The sequence below is a fragment of the Schistocerca piceifrons genome, chromosome 2, assembly GCF_021461385.2.
Source record: "Schistocerca piceifrons isolate TAMUIC-IGC-003096 chromosome 2, iqSchPice1.1, whole genome shotgun sequence".
Lineage (NCBI taxonomy): Eukaryota > Metazoa > Arthropoda > Insecta > Orthoptera > Acrididae > Schistocerca > Schistocerca piceifrons.
In genome coordinates, this window is record NC_060139.1 from 224,409,526 (window position 1) to 224,431,323 (window position 21,798).

Consider the following 21,798-nt stretch of genomic DNA (forward strand, 5'->3'; position numbering starts at 1 on the left):
AAATTACAACCTGACTTCAAATAATTAATTCAAAAGAATGGCCCTGACTGAAAAGAAATCTTAACAATAACCTATACATTTCATTAAGCACTTATCTCACAAAAATCTTCTTTACGCGAACTACTGCAATACAGCGAGCGTCAATATTGACCGCTAAATAAAATATTCTAACTACTAAAGCCAGTAATTACTCATAGGCATATCGTTAGCAAAGGAAAGATTTTGTTGCAAACTAAATAATGTATTTTTTTATCTTATTAATGTGGCATCCAGCTCCAACACTAACATAAATCGTCATTTACATCTAGTACAAAAGTATATAATCATGAATAATATTCAGTCTTCAAGTCGAACAGGTACAAATCGTTAGACTACTCTAACAATTCAGACCTCTACCCTCCATCAATGCTAACTTCTCACATTTACCATCCATCACTGCTGGCTATTCACCTTCAACTGCCCAACAGTACTTCCATCACTGCTTGCGACTAACTTCCAACTGCCCCACAGTACTGGCGATTAACTTCCAACAACGAGTCCAACCAGCCACAGAGTCTCTTACAAAGAAAGGTTAGTCAGATCCAATGCAAAGCGCTACACAGCGCTGCCCACTTACAACGTGACTGTAATGGCTTTTAAATGTTGAATATTGCCGTAATTGGAGAAGCGAAATAAAATTAACTTTAATGGTGACTAAGATTACTGAAGCAAGTTTGTTTCAATGAAAAACTAACATTGTTTTATTATGATGGGTAAAAGACTGATCAAAAAAAGGCAACTTCTCGGAACTCACTTTCAATTACTGTCGGTCCAAAAACATAAAAGCGAAATACTTTAAACAAATACCTTCCTCCCCCAACACCACAAGCGTGCGCAGATTTACCCTCAGAACACTTAGTCACTGCTAGCAACAGACTGCTAATGCTCGACTCTTTTACAACAAATAATAACTATGTCCTGTCTACAGCAGTTGTCTGTCAAACGTTAACTCAATTCCTTATATATATTTTATTTTCGAACACATATTATATTGCTTGCCTATTTGTTAAGCCCTCAAAAAAGTATCATAAAAATAATAAGAACTAAAATTGCAACTCTGCACACGCAAAAGTAAAAGCAGTTACAAAAATGGTTCTCCATGCCACTAACAGGTGGTACTACTTGTTACATTTACAGGACATTGACTTATATGCTAAAAGACTTCGTAATAAATTATTTAACAGCTTTATAAACAAAAGTAAGAAAATGAATTTGTGTTTATCTCGAACGAGGGTTATTATCTTGAATTTGCTGTGTCATTATATCTTTTAAAAACTTCTTTCTCATTTTCTAATCAGTATCCGAGACCATTAGAGATGTTTTCTTGCATGTGCCAGTCTACTTCTGATATTTCCCTTTCAACAGCCATCCTACGTATTCTTCCTTCCAAGATAGAACTCTTTCACTTCATCCGTTACTGAATTGTTTCCAACTCTCATACAGAGAGAGCAAAATGAAACTAACTGGGAAAATACTTCAGGCACTTTGAGGTAGGCAATAAAACTTGCAATCGCCTGCGTCGGGGCGGATCATGCAATTTAGGTTGCCTATCTTAAGGTACCTGAAATATTTACCGGGATTGTTTTATTTTACCCACTCTATCAATGAAGCATTGATTACCTTTCTACTATTCTTCCAACTCACTGATTTTTCTTTGTTTATCCTTAAGCCATCTGCTACGTTAACTATGCTGCCTATTCCATATATAATGTCTTTTAAGTCTTCTTAGGCTAAGAGTTAAGTCACATGTGTACTTCTGTGTTAGTGTGTGTTCGCTTTTCAAGCTTTTGCTCCTCTTCTAAAGCCTTATTATTCAGTAACTCGGGTTTTCCTGACCGTACCCCGTTTTAATCACTTTTTGGCAACAATTGACTTCCAGGTGGTGCTGAAGTGAAAACTGTTATTCCGTCTCCTCGAGGTACGCGAAACTCTACTATTTATTGGTCAGATGGATGAGTGGAGCAAAAGCATGTCTCCATAGATATTAGACAATGGATTTTTCCGAATTTTCATAGTAAAATAGAGTGGGAATGGACAACTGGAGATTCAGATTGACCAGGAAGCGATCTAATTTTACAAGAAAGTGATTCATTGAAATTAATCAGCGTATTAAAGAAAACCTCATTAGTGATTTGAGAAACATTTGAAATATTTCTCGAACAACTGCTGTGTAAATGAAGTGTCCAATAGGTTTTCTCTTTAAGGCCTAGCTTTTCTGGGCTTAAAAAATTATATTGCTGTAGAAATTGTCGAATTCTTATTTTCATGTTGAAAAAATTAAATTAGTATCAAATTGCAACATAAACCAAAACTTCCCTGCTTTCTCTTGGTCTATATAATATTAATAACTATAGAATATCGATCGACATATAAATGTATTTCAAATTTTCTGATAAAAATTTGAAAATTTTAAAAAAATTGAAAAAATACGATCAAATGTTCCGCGAGATAATGTGTCTGAAAGTAAGACATATAATACATTAGAGAAACATTCGACGTGCCCTTGAATGATGCTCGAAATTAAATACAGCAAGTGAGGAACATGAAATGTTCCCTTAATATACTTTATTTCTTAATTTTAGGCAAATTGCTTCACAAAGCATTTGACCAATTTTGTTTTCAGAATTATTTTTTTATGAATGTGAATAGCTATGGCTACAAAACTAATATCGTTGTTCTGCAAGTAATAACTCACCAGCTTGCACTACTGAGAAATTGTAGACCATGCGAACTACCTTTGATGCAATTTATAATTCAACGGAAATACGATGGAGTTCGGAGACAGAGTATTTATCACAGTTTCAATTTCTTTGGTATCACACACATGAAACGTTTCAAAGAATAGTCCCGCAATGAAGGTGCTTCGTTTTTTTTTTTTGCGGCATGCGATGCGGAATATCTTCGTGTAATAATCTAATTGTCTGTACTCTAATTCCGAAAATCGATACAAGGAAATATCCAGAGAACAGAAATGGAGAACTGAGATTTTCGCAAGTTTGGCACTTCTTATTTTGCCCGTAAATTTGTAGAATTCAAAGGAAAGCGGAATGCGGCTTATTTTTTGTCGATTCGCAGAAACTCAGTCACGTCTTCGTTCGGTTAAATGACCAATATTCAAAGGGGACATCCATCTAACAATATGGGTTAGTATTACCACCTCTAATCGACGCCCTATCCAATTTTTTTAAAGAGTCTAACTTCCAAATAGATTACAAAAAAAGCAGCTAAGAAGTTATTGTGACCTGGTAGTCAAGGGAAGGCAGGATCCTGTTACGATTGTGGACAGGACTGTAATCAGTTACTATTGGTTGCCTTTTACACTTTCACACATTCATTTTTAATACTATAATTCCAGACTCAACAATAAATAAAAAAATACCAACCGTCATTAATGAAGAAATAAACAACTGTGTAAATAATAGTGTTTTCAGTGTGTTACAATTTAGCAAATCACCATAAAATACAGATACAGATCACGTTTGAAAAACAAGCCACTGTGATCACATCTGTAGGCCTTACACGCCAAAAATGACAATAAATTACGAATATTTAAGAACTCGCTCCAATTACACCTTACAGGTATTGAAATATTAAAAAGTAAGTGGCCACAATCACAGCAGAAGGTATCAGACGCCAGGATTGGCATCAAATAACGTTTTAAGGCTTACTGCTAAAACACAAATTTTTTTTCAAGCAAATGACCACTATCACAGCTGAAGGAGCTAGACACCAGGAACGGTAATAATATAAAAAATTTAGAAACCTGCCGTAAAACAGTAATTACAAGCAAAGGTTAGTTAAAAGAAACAGGCAACTGACCTTCAAAAGGGTGAAATAAGATGATGGTAACCTTGTAACACAACCCTCACACTGCTAGATTTATTCCAGAAGACGACCGGAGCTGTTAACTAGACATACATAACATTTAATGTAGGCATTATAAGATACGGTAATAAATAATACCATAAAACACAAGGACCAGTCACAGACGGTGCTGCAGGAATCGACCTCTGAGAAGGTCCGGCAACAAACACTTTCGTGAGTGATGAGACAGGCAGCCAAAAGTTGCATTCACTTCATAAGATGATAGCTCAGACTAGTGGCAGTTTAACGAATGACTACTAATAATCTTGCTGAAGTTATCTGACATCCAATAAACCAAATGCAAGAATGGAACAACACGCCAAAGCCGGAACTGGCGGACTGCATTACGCCCCCAGAATACTGTGCTTAGAGCGCCCGGAACGAGGAAGGAATCAATACCACCAGAGTAGAAGAATCACAAGTGACCTACAAGAAAAGAAACTGCCAAAACTACACGCCTTACCGGACAGCAGCGGCAAGGCGAGGAAATGTACACTGCCGTTACATACACTAATCCCCAGGGCAGGTAACTGGGGCGTTAGCAGCCACTTGGCAGAAAAAATACCACTGGTTGAACTTAGCAAATGTAACAAGCTGAACGCAGTAAACAGTAATAAGAATTCGAGAAAAACTAACCAGATCCGCTGTCCCCAAGCACTCCACTGGCTGCTCTTCACCTCGGCGACACTACGCACAACAACACGAACCCAAGTCACTGGAGAATCGCGAGATGTCACAATGGTGGAGGTTTCTCTACTTTAATTGAAAATACACTCGTCTTAAAGCTTGCAGGATCTAGTTTACATCGAGGTCGTGCACCCTCGTGACCACAGCCCTTCCATCCGGCAGTCCACATGCGCCGTCAGTGGTCCCGGCGCGTTCTGGCACTGCACTGACCTGGCTCCTCCTGAGTCCCCAACCAAACTGCTACACTCACACGACACGGAAAGACAACGACGTCGCCCCAAAGATAGGCCAAGTTACTACATATCGATAACCGCCGCTGCTGCCACTAGTGGACAGGCAATGCTTGCAAAACGAGTGGCACCAGTCAAGACGAGAAGAAGACAAACAACCGCAACCATGCCAACTGAAGGATACGGCCTGGCCTCCAACAGAGGGAGGAAACCTACAAACAGCACCAACGCAAGCTGCATCACGGCTCAACCTCACCCTCTCAAGGAGAAACCCCAGGGGGTGTGTTAGGAGACCCAACTAGCGGCCTAACCGAACTTAATTTGATTAAGGTGGATCCGGTATTGCTTACCAGTACGGTTGTCCTTAACCAGAAGATTAACTGCGCCTAAAATCCGCTTAATTGTGCAAGGACCCAGAAAAAGGTGACTAAACTTACGCATCTGCCTGCCGGGGAAATTACGGACATACACCTGATCTCCTGGCTTATCCCTGAAGGCTCGCCGGTTACGGTTATAACGACCAGCTTGTCTATTGTGGGCCCTGAGAATATTGCGCCTCGCCGGCCGATGTGACCGAGCGGTTATAGGCGCTTCAGTCTGGAACCGCGCGACCGCCACGGTCGCAGGTTCGAATCCTGCCTCGAGCCTGGGTGTGTGTGATGTCCTTAGGTTAGTTAGGTTTAGGTAGTTCTAAGTTCTAGGGGACTGATGACCTCAGATGTTAAGTCCCATAGTGCTCAGAGCCTTTCGAGCCAATATTGCACCTCGCACGATTCCAGTTTTCTTTGACGACCTGAGGGGTTATTTCCGCAGGGATTAGATCTTGAATGCCCCATAATTACGAAAGGGGGGAATTAACAGTATAAGTAAACATCAAGGAAACCGGAGTAGCCTTCATAGCCTCATGGCCTAAGCTAAGCGAAAGCAGACTAGAATGCCACTTACTGGGAGACTTCTGATGAAAGATAATCTGTGCTGATTTACGGTTACGATTGACGCTTTCCGCAAAGGACCCCTGCGGATAATATGGAGTGGTAGTTACATGGTTAGCACCGTTTTGAAAACAGAAGGCCTTGAATGGAGACGACAGAAAGGCCGGCGCATCATCACTAACGATTTGCTTAGGAGGTCCAAAAACACTGTATACGTCAGTTAAATGCGCAGTGGTGGTGGCAGCACTCACATTACGACTAGGAAGAAGCCAGGTAAAACTCGGAAACGTATCAATAATAACTAATACATACCGATGGCCTCTTTTGGTGCGAGGTAAGGGGCCCACATAAACAGTATAGAGTTTGTCCATGGGGCAAGATTCACACTCAGATCTAAGGAACCCTTGTTGAAGAGCGTTATTCGTTTTGGCGACATGACACAGCTGACACCGAGAAACCATTTCTTTAACGTCTCGGTCAATATACGGCCAAGTCAGATGTTCCATAATCTTCTGCAAGGTCTTGTAGGTTCCTAAATGCCCGCCAATCAACGAGTTGCGAAAATAATGAAAAACGGGGCGCATTAGGGTGCCTCATAGACAGATCTTAATCTCCTTGATGCGTCCCACTCTCTTACACAAAACACCTGATAATGTATTCATTCAAACGCTCTCCCGCCGAAAGCCATTTCTTGCCGGGTCCCCAAGTGGGGTCCTGATCCTGATGGTCGGCAATGTCACTAAACAAATGAGGAATACCGCCTAACACGACACAACTAATATTGCGTTCCGAAACTTCTTGGGCACCCTCACTAGATAGTTGTCCAGTAAACATACGGCTGAGGACGTCCGCAAGCACATTCTCAGTGTCTCTAATGTGCTTAATCTCGAACTGAAACGCCGAAATGGATACTGCCCACCTCGCGTTATGACCAGATTTACGCCTCCTGGCTAGCACCCAGCTAAATGCTTGATTGTCGGTCTCTAGTTGAAATACACTATGTTCGAGATAAAACCGGTACTTATCCAGTGCGACCAAGACGGCCAACGCCTCGCATTCGTAAACAGAATATTTAAGCTCTGCGCTGGTTAACCGACGCGATGCCTATGCTAATGGCTGCCTTTGAACCCCGAACTCCTGGAGGAGGACTGCCGGATTTCCCGCATTAGATGCGTCGTTTTGGACAATAAATTTCTTATTAAAATCAGGTACTCCGAGAACCGGAGGACTGGTGTAGCCGCCTTAATGTGCTTGAACGCGGCCTCTTGAGCAGGTCAGCACTCAAAACTCACCTCGTTTCCGCGCAGTTCATTTAAAGGAGCCGCCAAATAAGCAAAATTAGGGACAAAACGCCTAAAATAACTCGCCATCCCTATGAACTTGGCAATCCCTCGCTTATCATCGGGCGGTGGAAGGGCTCTCAAGGCCTTAGTCCGCTCCTGATCAATGCGAATACTCTTACCTGATGCTAGGTGACCTAAGAAGGATACCTGCTGTCCGGCTAATGTCACGTCATTGTGTTTAACAGTCAAACCGGCCCCCTGCAACCTAGCAAAAACTTGCTGTATATGTTTCAAATGCTCTTGAAACGAACGACTATAAATTACCAAATCGTCAAGGTAATTGTAAACACAGACTAATTTCATGTCTCCAAGAATATTATCCAGCAAACAAGTAAGGACGGCTGCGCCAGTAGCCAAACCAAAGGAGACCCTACTAAATTCAAACAGATTCCAACCAGCACAAAATTCTGTAACATGTTTACATTCTGCGGATAAGGGAATCTGATAATAGGCCAGATTCAGGTCGAGCACAGTAAACCATTTAGCCCCGGCAAACCAAGTAAAACTGTTATGAAGATCAGGTAAAGGAACCGATTCAAGGACAGCCTTCTTATTTAGGCGACGATAGTCAACAACAGGTCGAAAGTACCGGCCCAGATCCTTAGGGACGAGGAATATAGGGGAGGAATAAGTGGATGTAGAAGGCCTGATAACTCCTTGCTCAAGCATTTTGGAGATCTTTCCCATTAGTATCATCAGAGAAGCTCTGGGAACCTCTCTGATAAACCCCCTAGTTCAGAGGCCTGCTGGGAAGAAAAATGAGTGACATCAAACTCACTAACCTTAGCATCAATAGCCAGCATTCCCACATCTCCATGCACCTTATGTTTAGTACACACACAGAACCCAAACTTCTGACCAGAAGCGAACTTAAAGAGTAAGGTGTACCCCAACTAATCCAAGACAAGACCAGTTTTACTGATAAAATCACATCCCAAAATCAAGTCGAGTGGCAGCTCCTTAATCAAGGCAAAAGAGAAGGGCCACGAGAAATCCCCAACCGAGATACTCCCTCAGACCCAACAGTTGGCAACCCAACATCTCTGCACCGAATAAGAGTCCGGCCTAAGTCTCACAAGATGACCAAATTCAAGAAACCATTCCAAGCTCAACAATGAAAAGGAGCTACCAGAATCCAAAAGGGCACAAATAGGTTCGCCGCTTACTCAAGAACAAATATAAGGCAGTCGGGGTGATGATGGAGCAGCAACACGGGCACACCAGGGTTTAAACGCTCGACCCCGGTGTCGCTGCCCAGCCGGGCGGCATTCATTGACTCTGGGTGTCCGCGGCTGAATGCAAGTGCGAACTAAAGGCCCTGTTCAATTGCACCTGAAACGACGCCGCGATTCCCCTTTAGCAGACACAGCCGATGTTGGTAATCCAGAGTTCCCCTCGGTGATGCCCACGGGCTGAATTTTAACTTCACGGTGTCTCTGCCCAGCCAGGGGGTGGGTGGGGCGGGGGGGGGGCATTTATTGACTCTGGGTGTCCGCGGTTGAACGCAAGTACGAACTAAATACCCTGTTCGACCGCATCTGAAACAACGCCGTGATTCTCCTTTAGCAGACACAGTCGAAGTTGGTAATCCGGAGTTCCCCTCGGTGACGCCCATTGGCTCAATTTTAATTTCACGGTGTCTATCGTCCGAGAGCGGCAATGCGGATATCGCTACAATGGCGGCACGAAGTTCTTCCCAAGTGGAATGACGACCACGAAAAACAAAATGTGACTTATCAGCCACTCGTATTCCTCTCAGGACAATTGAAACTAACTCCCGTTCTCGCAAGTCGACTAACAATGCCAAAAAGGCTGTCTTAACTCTTTCCACGCATTGATGCAACTCCTCCCTATCTTGCTGCATCTGCCAAATATAGCGACACTCGAGCTGTTTGCGAATTCCCGTGGTCAAACTTTTGCTGATCCCAAGCTCCCTCAACTACTGCAATGAAAAAAAAATGTGTGTGAAATCTTAACTGCTAAGGTCATCAGTCCCTAAGCTTTACACACTACTTAACCTAAGTTATCCTAAGGAAAAACACACACACCCATGCCCGAGGGAGGACTCGAACCTCCGCCGGGATCAACCGCACAATCCTCGACTGCAGCGCCCTTGACCGCTCGGCTAATCCCGCGCGGCGGAATGAAAACCCTTCTGCCATGGCCCTGGATACCAGTGTCCTCAATTCGCCTCTAGCTAAAGGATACAACAGAAACAAAATTACCTGATGTGAAACACCAAACGTATCAGCGTGTTGCTCAGAGCGAACCAACAACCATAAAAACATTTCAGTTTGCTCGAGTCGGTCTATAGCTAATTCTGTGATGTCTAGAAACAGACGCACCAGGAGATTAGGCATTTTAGTAAACTCCCCGGCTAACCCATCAGAGGACATAAGGGTTTTATTCCCGGGCTCGCTACCACACCACTCAGAAGATAACAAATCTTGCTCCCCCGTCCTCTTCCCATCAAGCTCTAAACATGTGACCTTAAACTGCAATCTGTTAAGCAAGGACCCCAATTCAGTGGTTGATTCCTTATCACGATCCTCTAACTTTGATGCCCTTAAATGAGATATGTGGTTGGTTAAATGTGTCAACTGTGCCCGCACCCTGTCTAACAGACTTCCACTAGGTTGACTGCCCTCTAAAAAGCCGATGTTGTCGTCAAGACTCCAAACAGCTTTAAACAAAAGCTCAGTTATAAATTAAAAAGTCATGCCTGATGCTGATGTTGTAGCGCGTGAACAGAGAAACTGTTGTAAGAGATGAACTTTTCTCCGTTCATTAGTTTTGGCGTGGTCAGCGAGAAGTTACGATTGGTTGCTGTGTACGTAGCCTTCCAAATGGCGTCTGTAACGGAGTTGGGTTCCAAGCAGAGAGCTGTAATTGAGTTTCTTTCGGAGCAAAACAAGAGCATCGCAGATATTCATTGTTAAATCCAGCCTAGTCGTCAGTTATTGAGTGCATAAGAAACCTGCTTCCTCGGATCGCTAGACAAACAGTTCAAATAGATCGTATTAATGAGTTTTATTACAAATTGAAAAGATTACAGTACTTAACTTTGTGACTAGACAGATGTGCCGCAAGCAAAGGGCGCCGGCCGGGGTGGCCGAGCGGTTCTAGGCGCTACAGTCTGGAACCGCACGACCGCTACGGTCGCAGATTCCAATCCTGCCTCGGGCATAGACGTGTGTGATGTCCTTAGGTTAGTTAGGTTTAAGTAGTTCTCAGTTCAAGGGGACTTATGACCTCAGAAGTTAAGTCCCACAGTGCTGAGAGCCATTTGAACCATTTTTAGAAGCTCACAAAACTTCATTGGACAATTCCTCAACATCCATCCTACAACCTAGACTTCGCACCTTTCGCTTTACATCTGTTTGGCCCAATGAAGGATGCACTCCGCAGGCCGCAATGTGTGGATGATGGGGTGGTTATTGCTGCAGCAAGACGTTGGCTCCAATGACGACCAGTAGAATAGTACCATGCGGGCCTACAGGCCCTCACATTATGGCCGCGTAAGGCCGTCGCTTTGATTGAAGATTCTGTGGAAAAACAGGGATTTGTAGCCAAATGAGAGTATAACAATATGGTGTACTGAAATCCTGAATAAAATCGATCTGCTTTCAGGAAAAAAATCTTTGTAATACGTATTGAACGCCCTCGTATAAGGTTTGTTGGAAGTCACTAAATTCTCTAATTTCTGTGAGTAATGTACGTCACATATAGAGAGTTCCGAACTTTAATACTTAATATATTGTTTTAAACCTTCAATATAAAATTATATTTGTTAATGAATGAATTAAGACAGAATTTTAATTTTTTTAATTTGGTCAATAATTACATGTAATTGTGAAAATCAAATTTTTGTTTCCCGTGAAAGCCGTGAGATAGGCAACCTGAAGCCGGATGACCGTAGCCTCTTAGTAAAACACTCTACCGAGAAAAAAATTACTGCATCTGGAAAAACAGCATCGACTTTGATCCTATGAGAGCATAGGGGGACAGTAGATACAATGATAATAGTTCCAAACTTGTCCATCAACAGATAATTTAATGGCGTAGTACGACAGCGTCATGAGTGTGTACTCTCTAATGGGGAATGCTCACAGGACAAAGCTAAGTGTGGCGCAAACGTGTGCAGCAAGCACGCAACCATTCCACGGAAATGCAGTCGTGCTTCCTACGATGAACTGAGGGAGTTAGAAAGGGGTCAAATTTTGGCCTTCTGAGTGGTTCCTTTAGAGAACTGCCATACAAGTTGGACGTGCTGCGTCAGTTGTGCAGCGATGCTGGTATCAGTGGTCAAGTGAACATTCGCACACCTGTAGATTAGGTACTGGACGTCCACGCAACGCAGATGACGGCCAGGATAGCCGTATTCCAGGGGTAGCGGTAGCAGCTCGTGCAGATACTACAGCACTTATAAGAGGGCTTGTGAGTACAGATGAGTCAACGCGAACTGTTGCGAACCGGTTATTAGCACTGGGACTACAGGTCTAACATTCTGCGTGGTGTCTGTTTGTTCTATATCGTGTCTCCCTACCACTTTCGCGCAACGACGCTCTGAGCGTGTTTTTTAGGGAATTGACTTGTTTGAACCTGGGACCTGTTACTGGTAAGGAGACGCCAGACCACACATGACATGTATTCAGAAGAGTTCAGTGAGACTAACGATGACATAACCAAATACTTAATGATTTCAGCGTCAGCTCTACTGCACTCCCTGTAAAAGAATCTTAATACTAACTAAATTTAGTGGAAGGGGTTCAAGGCTTTTTAATTTTTAGTTAGCTGGTAAAAATAACGTCGAAAAAGCAGTTAAGTTTACCATCGGAAATTTTATTCTACTCACAAAACATTGTTTATAAATTGCACTATTGATAAAAGGAAATGTTTTAATACAGGATGGTAAAAACCAACTGCGTTCAACAAAAATGTGAACGAATATTCCCTGAATGGGTTTCCAAGTTCTACAATGGATCGAAGGATGACCTACGCCATACCACATCTATAATCTAGGTTTAAATTAAGTTTCACAAAAGAGAAAATTATCAGAATGGTTTACAGTGACCCTCAATTATCTTTAATTACTTATCTAACTTGTTGTAAATTACAGTGGCTGATGTAGCTTCTCAATAACTATATAACAGAAAAATCATCGCGTTTCAGATTTTTACTTCAAGTGGCAAATGTGAACACCATGAGATTTAATTGACGATCGACACTAGTATTAGGCAAAAAAGGGGTGTAACAGATGAGACTTGTGCAGTTCTGAGTGAAGCTTCATGCGCTGTTATGTGGCATCGCGTGCGTTCATTACCTTGTCGGTGTTCGTCAAGGGGCGGCAGCCGGCGTAGCTCCGCTCACCTCGCCGTCTCGGAAGCAACTCCGAAGCAACTCTCTCCTAACTTCTCCTTACTACAATTTACCGAAGTTGGCTTAAAAAAACTATCTGGCTGTGTTTTCATCTGACCAATCAGGGTCTCAATGTTAACCTTAAGCCTCACCTACAAAAATTCTGTCCATCGAATGAGAAGCGTTATACTTTTCGTGGTGGGGCAATGTTTTTAAAGTTTGCAACGTAACAGAGACACGAAATAGTCTCACTCTAAAACTTGCAGCTGGTGTAGCCCTTTTTGTGTTATCGTAAGATTTATACTGTTCTTCTGGAGGGCTCTAGCTTTCAACATTGGCTGGGGGGTGGTCCTGACGTAACAGAGACGCGAAAAAGTCTCACGCTAAAACTTGCGGGTGGTGTGGTCCTAGCGGTTAGGTGGCGACGTGGGTGTCCATCTGTTCCTTATCGTAGGGCCTTCCAGCTTAACACGGTTCTGCTCTCGGCTTCTGTTCTCGTTTCTCCCCTCAGAACTGCGTCTGTCTCACGGTGGGAAGGTATGACATGCATTTAGGCATTCTTGTGTTAGTCTGTGGTATTCCATTTGCTCACTCGTTACTCGTATTACTTTGGTTAATTTAATGTCACGATTTAATCGGAGCTATGTGACATACTACTGGACTTGCTTATCATGTCAGGGTTTTCATGGAAGGTGTTGCATTTGCCTGACACCTTACACAGGCACGAACAATTTTAGCCCATCTTCCACTCACACCACAGCATTGACGTACACAGCTCGACTGGTGTGCCGTGAGATGATGATGCCGTGGTCTTCAGCGAATGACATCAGATTCTCCCTGCACCCAAGTGATAGTCGTTTGCGCGTACTATGTGCACCTGGTGGGCACTGTCTCGTGGAGTGCATTCGTTCAAGATACACTGGCCCCATCCAAGGCCTTATTATCTGTGGTCTCATAAGCTACAACTCGCGTACACCTTTGGCGTTTCTGGAGTGGATGTTAACCAGTATTCGAAGTGCGGGAAGTTGTTAGACCCGTTATTTTTCCGTTCTTGCAACAGGAAGGTTATGTGTTGTTCCAACAGGATAATACTCGCCTACACATTGCCCGTGAAACACTCCGTGCTCTGCAAGACGTGCAGCAACTTCCCCTGCCAACACGATCTCCAAACGTCTCTCCAATTGAGCACGTATGGGGTGTGACGGAACGAGTAGCTGGCTCTGAGCACTATGGGACTTAACATCTGAGGTCATCAGTCCACGAGACTTAGAACTACTTCAACCTAACTAACCTAAGGACATCACACACATCCATGCCCGAGGCAGGATTCGAACCTTCGACCGTATCGGTCGCGCGGTTCCAGACTGAGGCGCCTAGAACCGCCCGGCCACTCCGGCCGGCGAACGAGTAGCGATTCGTGCCACTCGTCAACCAGCAACTCTTACAGAAGTACGTGAATGCGCCGAGCAGACGTGGCGTAACGTATCCCAGGGCAGAATTCGCCATCTCTACGATCGACTGAATCCAAGAGACAGAGCACTGCCATGCTCGGAGGCTACACCACGTACTAACAACGGTCGATACCTGGTACCTCAGAACTGAGTGAATTGGAAACCCTTAAATGAGTGTACTAATTTCTTCCTAGCAATGTATATATTTCAACGGCCTGGTGCAAGTCTTTCAACTCGACGCAACTTTGGCGACCTGTGTGTCCCTTACCTACCCATGTTATCCAGTCGACAGTTTAATACGGTATCCGAATCACGTGTTGTTCCTGGCGACTCTTCACATCACTGAGAGGTATAAGATGGACAGAACATTTACGTCGTAGACGGGGACTCGATCCCGTGACCTCTCGCTTTCTAGGCACGTGCAGTACGATCGGACCATCAACTAATATACTAATATCAATAAGACATATTAAACATACGTGGAAATGCTCTTTGATAGCCCACAAGGAATAAGTCGTTGCTGTTTATCTTTCATTGTTTCCTTCTTTGCCTGGACTGGTTTCCCATCTGAGCACTTGATTTTCATGTTCAAATGTTCGTGAATTCCTAAGGGACCAAATGCTGAGGCCATCGGTCCTTAGACTTGCACATTACTCAAGCTAACTTATGCTATTCAACAATACACACACCCATGCCCGAGGGAGGACTCGAACCTCCGGCGGGATGGGCAGTGAAATCAGTGACTTCCCACTTCAAACCGCGCGGCCACTCCGTGCGGCCTTTATTCATTTATTCATGTACATTGTTCTATTTTCTCCATTGGTATTTTTAACTTTTGCTATAGGCGGTTTAGAACTTACTGACAGTCATTTGTGCTTCTACGATTTACATTTGTTCCTCTACCTTAGCCAGTTTGTACACGTTTGTTCCTCTACCGTAGCCAGTTTGTACATTCAGCCAGTCTCAGTTTTTAGACATCTGCATTGTCTTTGGCCTGCTTCTTTCGTTCATTTGTATATTTTCCCCAATCTCATATTACCTTTTACTGTCCGAGAAGTCAGATTTAGCATTTACTTCAAGGCAGTGCTGGATAACAATCTAATCGCCTGTGCGTGAAGTAGTACAGTACAAATACAGGTGACACTGCCAGAACGGGGAAGCAGCACTCCAACTGCAAAAGAAGTTTTTTGGTGAAACCCATGTGGGGAATATAAGGAAAACTGCACAGTCTAACCTTTTTCGTTGAGCGCAAGTAGCAAGAGGTGTGGTGATGAGAGGAAGCAATCCAGGTGCGGATCCAAGAGGGACTAGGGTGGGAGAGTAGGGAGTTTGGTGGTCCGAACCGCCCTAAACATTTTCTTAAAAGTATCTGCATTTCTACAAATTTGTGAGCTCATTTTTGGAACATAAATTACGTAGCGTAAAATCTAATCTCGGAAATGTCCGGGATTTCTATTTTATTGAAGTGACAAAAATTACGGGATCGTGTCGGACATCGATCTCCCCGGTACGGCCAGCCGGTGTGGCCGAGCGGTTCTAGGCGCTTCAGTCTGGAACGGCGTGATCACTACGGTCGCAGGTTCGAATCCTGCCTGGGGCGTGGATGTGTGGGATGTCATTAGGTTAGTTAGGTTTAAGTAGTTCTAAGTTCTAGGGGACTGATGACCTCAGATGTTAAGTGCAATAGTGCTCAGAGCCATTTGAACCATGCCATCTCCCCGGTCTACTGCAACAACCCGCCGTGGCGTGGGCTCAACAACTCGTTGGAAGTCCACTGCAGCGATATTGAGCCCTACTGCCTCTAGAGATGGGATTCATGTCGAGCGATCTGGGTGACCTACCCATTCTCTCGAATTCTCCAAAATGTTCTTCAAACTAATCGCCAACGAATGTGGCCCAGAGACATGTTGCATTGTCATCCATAAAAATTACATTGTTGTTTGGGAACAAGTAGCCGAACATAACCATTACCAATCAATGATTAGTGCAGTTGGACCAAAGGACCAAGTCCATTCCTTGTAAACATAGCATGTACCATTATGGAGCCACCACAACTTCCACACTGCCTTGTTGACAATTTGTGTCCGTGGCTTCGTGGGGCTACACCACACTCAACCCTAACATCAGCTGTTACTGACATCGGTTTCATCTGACCAGGCAACGGTTTTCCAGTCGTCCAGGGCGATGTCGTGCTGTTAGCAAAGGCACTGCCGTCGGTAGTCTGCTGCCATACACCATTAACACCAAATTTCCCCACGCTCTCCTAACCGGATCCATCCGTCATATGTTCCACATTGATTTCTGCGGTTATTTCACGCAGTGTTGCTAGTCTCCTAGCACTGACAGATCTAAGCAAATGCTGCTGCTCTCTGTCGTTAAATGGAGGCCGTCGGCCACTGCGTTGCCCGTGGTAACAGATAATGTCTGAAATCTGGTATTCTCGGCATACTCTTGACACTGTGGATCACGGAATATTGAAATACCTAAAGATTTCCGAAATGGAATGTCTCATGCCTCCAGCTCCTATTACGATTCCGCGTTCAAAGTCTGTTAAAGCCCATCGTGTGGCTATTGTCACGTTGGAAACCTTTTCACATGAATCAAGTGAGTACAAATGACAGCTCCGCCAATTCACTGTCCTTTTATACCTTGTGTACGTGATACTACCGCCACCTCTATATGTACATCTCACGATCCCACGACTTTCTGTCACCTCAGTATAAACTGAGCTACAGTTCAATTTCTTGCCTAAGCGGATGGGCTCGTGTCCCAACCAACTGCAGCGAGGTAAAGGCTCCCTTTCACAGGCTGACGGTACCTATCTACGACAAATCTGGCTCGGGAGTCCAAAGGTGTAGTGGTTGAACGACAGAAAGTGAAAGAACCTCCGTTCTAGTAAGAGAAAAATTACAGAAAGACTGGCTTCCATTATACAGCGGTCGCCAACACAATCCAAGTTGCTGGATGGGTGGGTTCTATCCATGCACACCCGAACGCGGTGTGTGTCACACAGTATCTGTGCTCCTCAGTTGATGGAGTGACGTTCTGTATTTCGGTAACACTGCTGGTTGCCGAATGGTGGTCATATCGACGCGACGTCGTAAATAGCTCTGAGCACTATGACGTCTAAGGTCATCAGTCCCCTAGAACTTAGAACTACTTAAACCTAACTAACCTAAGGACATCACACACATCCATGCCCGAGGCAGGATTCGAACCTGCGACCGTAGCGGTCGCGCGGTTCCAGACTGTAGCGCCTAGAACCGCTCGGCCACCCCGGCCGGCTACGCGACGTCCTGGGGTCTGACTAGTAAGCGTAATGCTGAAGGAGCGGCTAATAGCACTTCGTAACTGTTATTCGCCCATCGTGCGGTGTGACACCGTTTTAACTTATAGTGCGATATTACGTCACGTAGTTGGCGTCCGACCATGATGCAGACGTGATGGGACACATGACACTGATGAATAGGTTGCTAATATAACTGGTCGCCTTCTGTTAAAAAATTCTTCTTTATTAACGTGTTTCGGGTACAGTCTATCTTCAGAACATCAAAAAGAATGGATTTGATACACAGTATGGAGTCAAATGTGTCACCCATCCAGTTCAGTTCTGACGCTGACAGCTGACACGAGTTACGTTAAGGTTGATACGTTAATCACAGCATAATCTACTAGGATGAAAAAAGTACCAGCTGGTTTTATTCTGAAGAAACACTGACGATTACTGTTCCTACTCAGCCCACAGATTCGGATTACACAGCCAAACATCTTCAATTAGCAGAAACACAAGTCAGATTAAAGTAGGCCTATACTCAAGACTTAATTTTTGGTTAGTTAAACAGGATTGCAAATTTTCGTACTGCGTACTTAAATTAAAACAACACAACTTAGACTGGAGTACACAAATAAAGTTCGAAGCAAGCAAACTGAGCACTTTATCCGATGTTTTCTGATAGGGTCTCCAACTTCGAAATTCATACTTTCCCTATTAGATTGGTTCCCTACCAACTTGGCCAACAAAACTTTTTTTGTCTGACATTCCCATTTGTCTTCTGACACGATAGAAAAGAACTTTTTTACAACATTCGTTTCTATTCATCCCATTGTTTCTATTAACCTCATTTCACAGTAGTAATTTCCTTATATTTCTTGGAACGAAATAATGTAAGGAAGGCGCTAGTCACATCCTAGCTCCTCAGAAGAGAGTAGACACTGGTAGTCATTGGGTACCAGCGCATAGGGTTTCACTGGACAGTCTGGGATTGCAGCCGGCGGCGGTCATCCGCTTATTAATTAGATCACGGCGCGGCCCGTGTGCTGCCATAACGAGGCAAGCCGTTATGAATAATCATGGCGGCCGCGCGCAGCGAGCTCTGTTTGCGCATGCGCGGCGTGAGAGTCGAATTTATCGGCACGTGCGCGGGCAACAGTTGCCGGACCACACGCACCGCGCTTTGTTACTACTGATGAGATTAATTAGAGAGCGCCGCGCGTCCTCTGTTAATGACAAAATTGCATCCGTAATGACACAATAGGGATTAGAGGCAAAACGCGTTACAGCCTAGGCGGCCTAGCTGCCGACCCGTAGCCCTCCAACAATGCGCTGCCCTTGTAAACATTTGCGATTGCTCTTTTGAGATGCACAATGCGTGAGGTCTCTGATTTGGTAGTGTCAATATAACGAAGAAACGATGCATGGAATCAGCTTTTTTTTCCTTTGATTACCGAGTAATAATCCAGGCTGGTATCACGTACTTTACAAGCTAACTCAATGAAAAACTCTGCTCCCAACAATCAGCATTTCCTAACAGTAATTCAGTTATTTATTCATCTGGCATCACTTCTCGATGTTTCTGTTATCATAAAAACGTATCTCTATACCTCTGCCCTGCTTATCTGGCGTCAGTCCTCGCCCCGGTAACATTCCTCTTTCCAATTTCCTTGAGCACCAAATCAGCTAGTCCCAGATACTTTGGCAGGTCTCCAAAATCTTTCGTTTCTCCCCTTTGACTTCTTTTTCGTCTCGTGTCTACCATTTTAGTAGTTCATCTATTTAGCAAATTGTAGCATTTTTCTTTAACGCGATGTTTCAGAGGCTTCTATTGGCTCTCCACCATATTTCGCTTTGAAATTTCTGTGCTACGAACTTACTATGCCAAAGGGTTCTTTCTTATTGAAGACCATTTTTTTGACATTGGGAAATTCTGCTACAGGCTAAACGAGTATTTGCGAGTATCAATCTGTTATTGACATCTCAGTTTTATCAGATCACGTAAAAATGTTTTATTGATAACGGAAGTTTAATCATTCGTCTTAAGCTTAAATTTTGGTGGCCGGTAAAACTTTTACTTTTCTAATAAATAAATCATCCGCAGCTACAACTGACTTCTATTTTGTTATAACGAATTACGTAGTCAGTATCAAAACGTCAGCATCAAATGCTCATGAGCATGCGGCCTCAAGAACCGCAAAGATCCAACATAACACAGACGTGAAGACAGTATGGTGCAGCGCTTAATTTCTGCCGGAACGCGCCAGAACGGTGTTCCGGCACCTCCCAGGGAATTTTATTTGAACTCACTGGAACTATTATCCACAATACGTTTAAAACAGTACACGTGTGTTTAATCGCAACTTCACTGTAATCTGCTATCCGAAGTTGTGATCACTACATATCGGTAACCTTCACATATATTGCTTACGATTGCCAGCAACCCCAGCGACATAGTAGCATGGCGACATCTCGTGTTTTGTGTGTCAATGAGAAATAAATAAAGTAAGGTATGTCTGAACGTGAGCGTCTGTATAATGTACTTTCGAGAAATCTTGGTTCTTCCGTACCGTAATTTAAGCCAAAACTGCGCATGAGGGATTTTGGTTATCGCTGAAAGAATCGGTTTTCGGTTATATCGGTTTCTTCCAACGCCAGTTTAATCGGACTGTGAAAACTGCTCAAAATAAACGGTATATGAAATAACCGATTTTTGGTCTTTTATTCCTATTACTTCCCGTATTAAAAGTAGAAATCGAACAAAGACTGAAACTGAAAAATTTTGACTCAGTTTTAAAACACATAGAATTAAAATATTTATTCAAATAGGCAAATAAAAGAAAACTGTTCACTGCTTTACTCAAAAAGTAACAAGTAGCTGACTAAGACGAAAAAATCACCGGTATTCTGATACTAATTCTAATTTTTTGAAACTCTGCTCAAAAATTATGCTGTAAACGGGGAGCATAACACTATTTGCACATTACGAATAGTCAGAGCTACAGAGTACAACTGAGGTAGAAGAACTATATTTTTCATGTTAATTAATTATGTTGTAAACGGGGAGCATAACACTATTTGCACATTACGAACAGTCGGAGCTAAAGAGTAAAACTGAAGCAGAAGAACCATATTTTTCATGTTAATTTGTACGTTTTAAAGGGCTAAAAGCAGATATATGCTTCCTATTTTTATTGCCAACTATGAATAAACTCCTCCTTACATTATGTCACAATTTTGTTATGGATCCCCCCGTTTTTAACCTTTTAAAGCAGGCAGAGCATTGCACTTCACTGATACCACATTTTGTAAAACCTTCGAGACTAGGGATGGTACCATTCTGTAGTATAGCTGATGTCTGACTATTAGATTGGGAAACTACCATATAGAACAGATGGGGCATGTACCACCGCATGTACCACGCCATATACATTATTGTCGCAGCAATGCTGTTCCAATTCTTATGCTATGCGTTCGTTGTTCGTTTCTGTTGGCATTGTTATTAAAATAGCACTGATCACTTTTCCCATTTTCTATAATAATGCAATATTTCAAGGCAATGCAATTCTTACGAACTGAAATTAATCGTTCTTTAAAAAAGGTTTATTTGAAAACGACATATTTTAGCGCTACTGCTGTGACTAATTGATACTTTGGTTTTCTTACCCGGTCATTAGTAAAAAATAAAAAACGCCTATTATAATAGAGGTCATTCAGGACTAAAATATTGGTAACGGTTTTAACCCGTCGGTCTTTCCCGTCCTTCCCGCGTGCACGGAGCACGCATGGCCAAAAGTTGATACCCTTCCGAACCGCTTCGTAAACGTCCTTCGACTGATAGGCGTCTACAAGGAGAGGAGGACAACAGTGGCCACTTGCTTCCTCCCCTGCCCCATGGTAGCCTATCGCGATTGCGATTTATCGTATCGTATCTCGCGTTGGTCGAGATCCAATGACTGTTAGCAGAATATGGAATCGGTGGCTTCAGGAGGGTAATACGGAACGCCGTGCTGGATCCCAACGGCCTCGTATCACTAGCAGTCGAGATGACAGGCATCTTATCCGCATGGCTGTAACGGATCGTGCTGCCACGTCTCGATCCCTGAGTCAATAGATGGGGACGTTTGCAAGACAACAACCATCTGCACGAACAGTTTGACGACGTTTGCAGCAGCATGGACTACGAGCTCGGAGACCATGGCTGCGATTACCCTTGACGCTGCATCACAGACAGGAGCGCCTACGATGGTGTACTCAACGACGAACCTGGGTGCACGAATGGCAAAACGTCATTGTTTCGCATGAATCCAGGTTCTGTTTACAGCATCACGATGGTCGTATCCGTGTTTGGCGACATTGCGGTGAACGCACATTGGAAGCGTGTATTCGTCATCGCCATACTGGCGTATCACCCGTCATGATGGTATGGGGTGCCATCGGTTACACGTGTCCGTCACATCTTGTTCCCATTGACGGCTCTTTGAACAATGGACGCTACATCTGAGATGTGTTACGACCCGTGGCTCTACCCTTCATTCGATACCTGCGGAACCCTACATTTCAGCAGGATAATGCACGACCGCGTGTTGCAAGTCCTGTACAGCCTTTCTGGATACAGAAAAT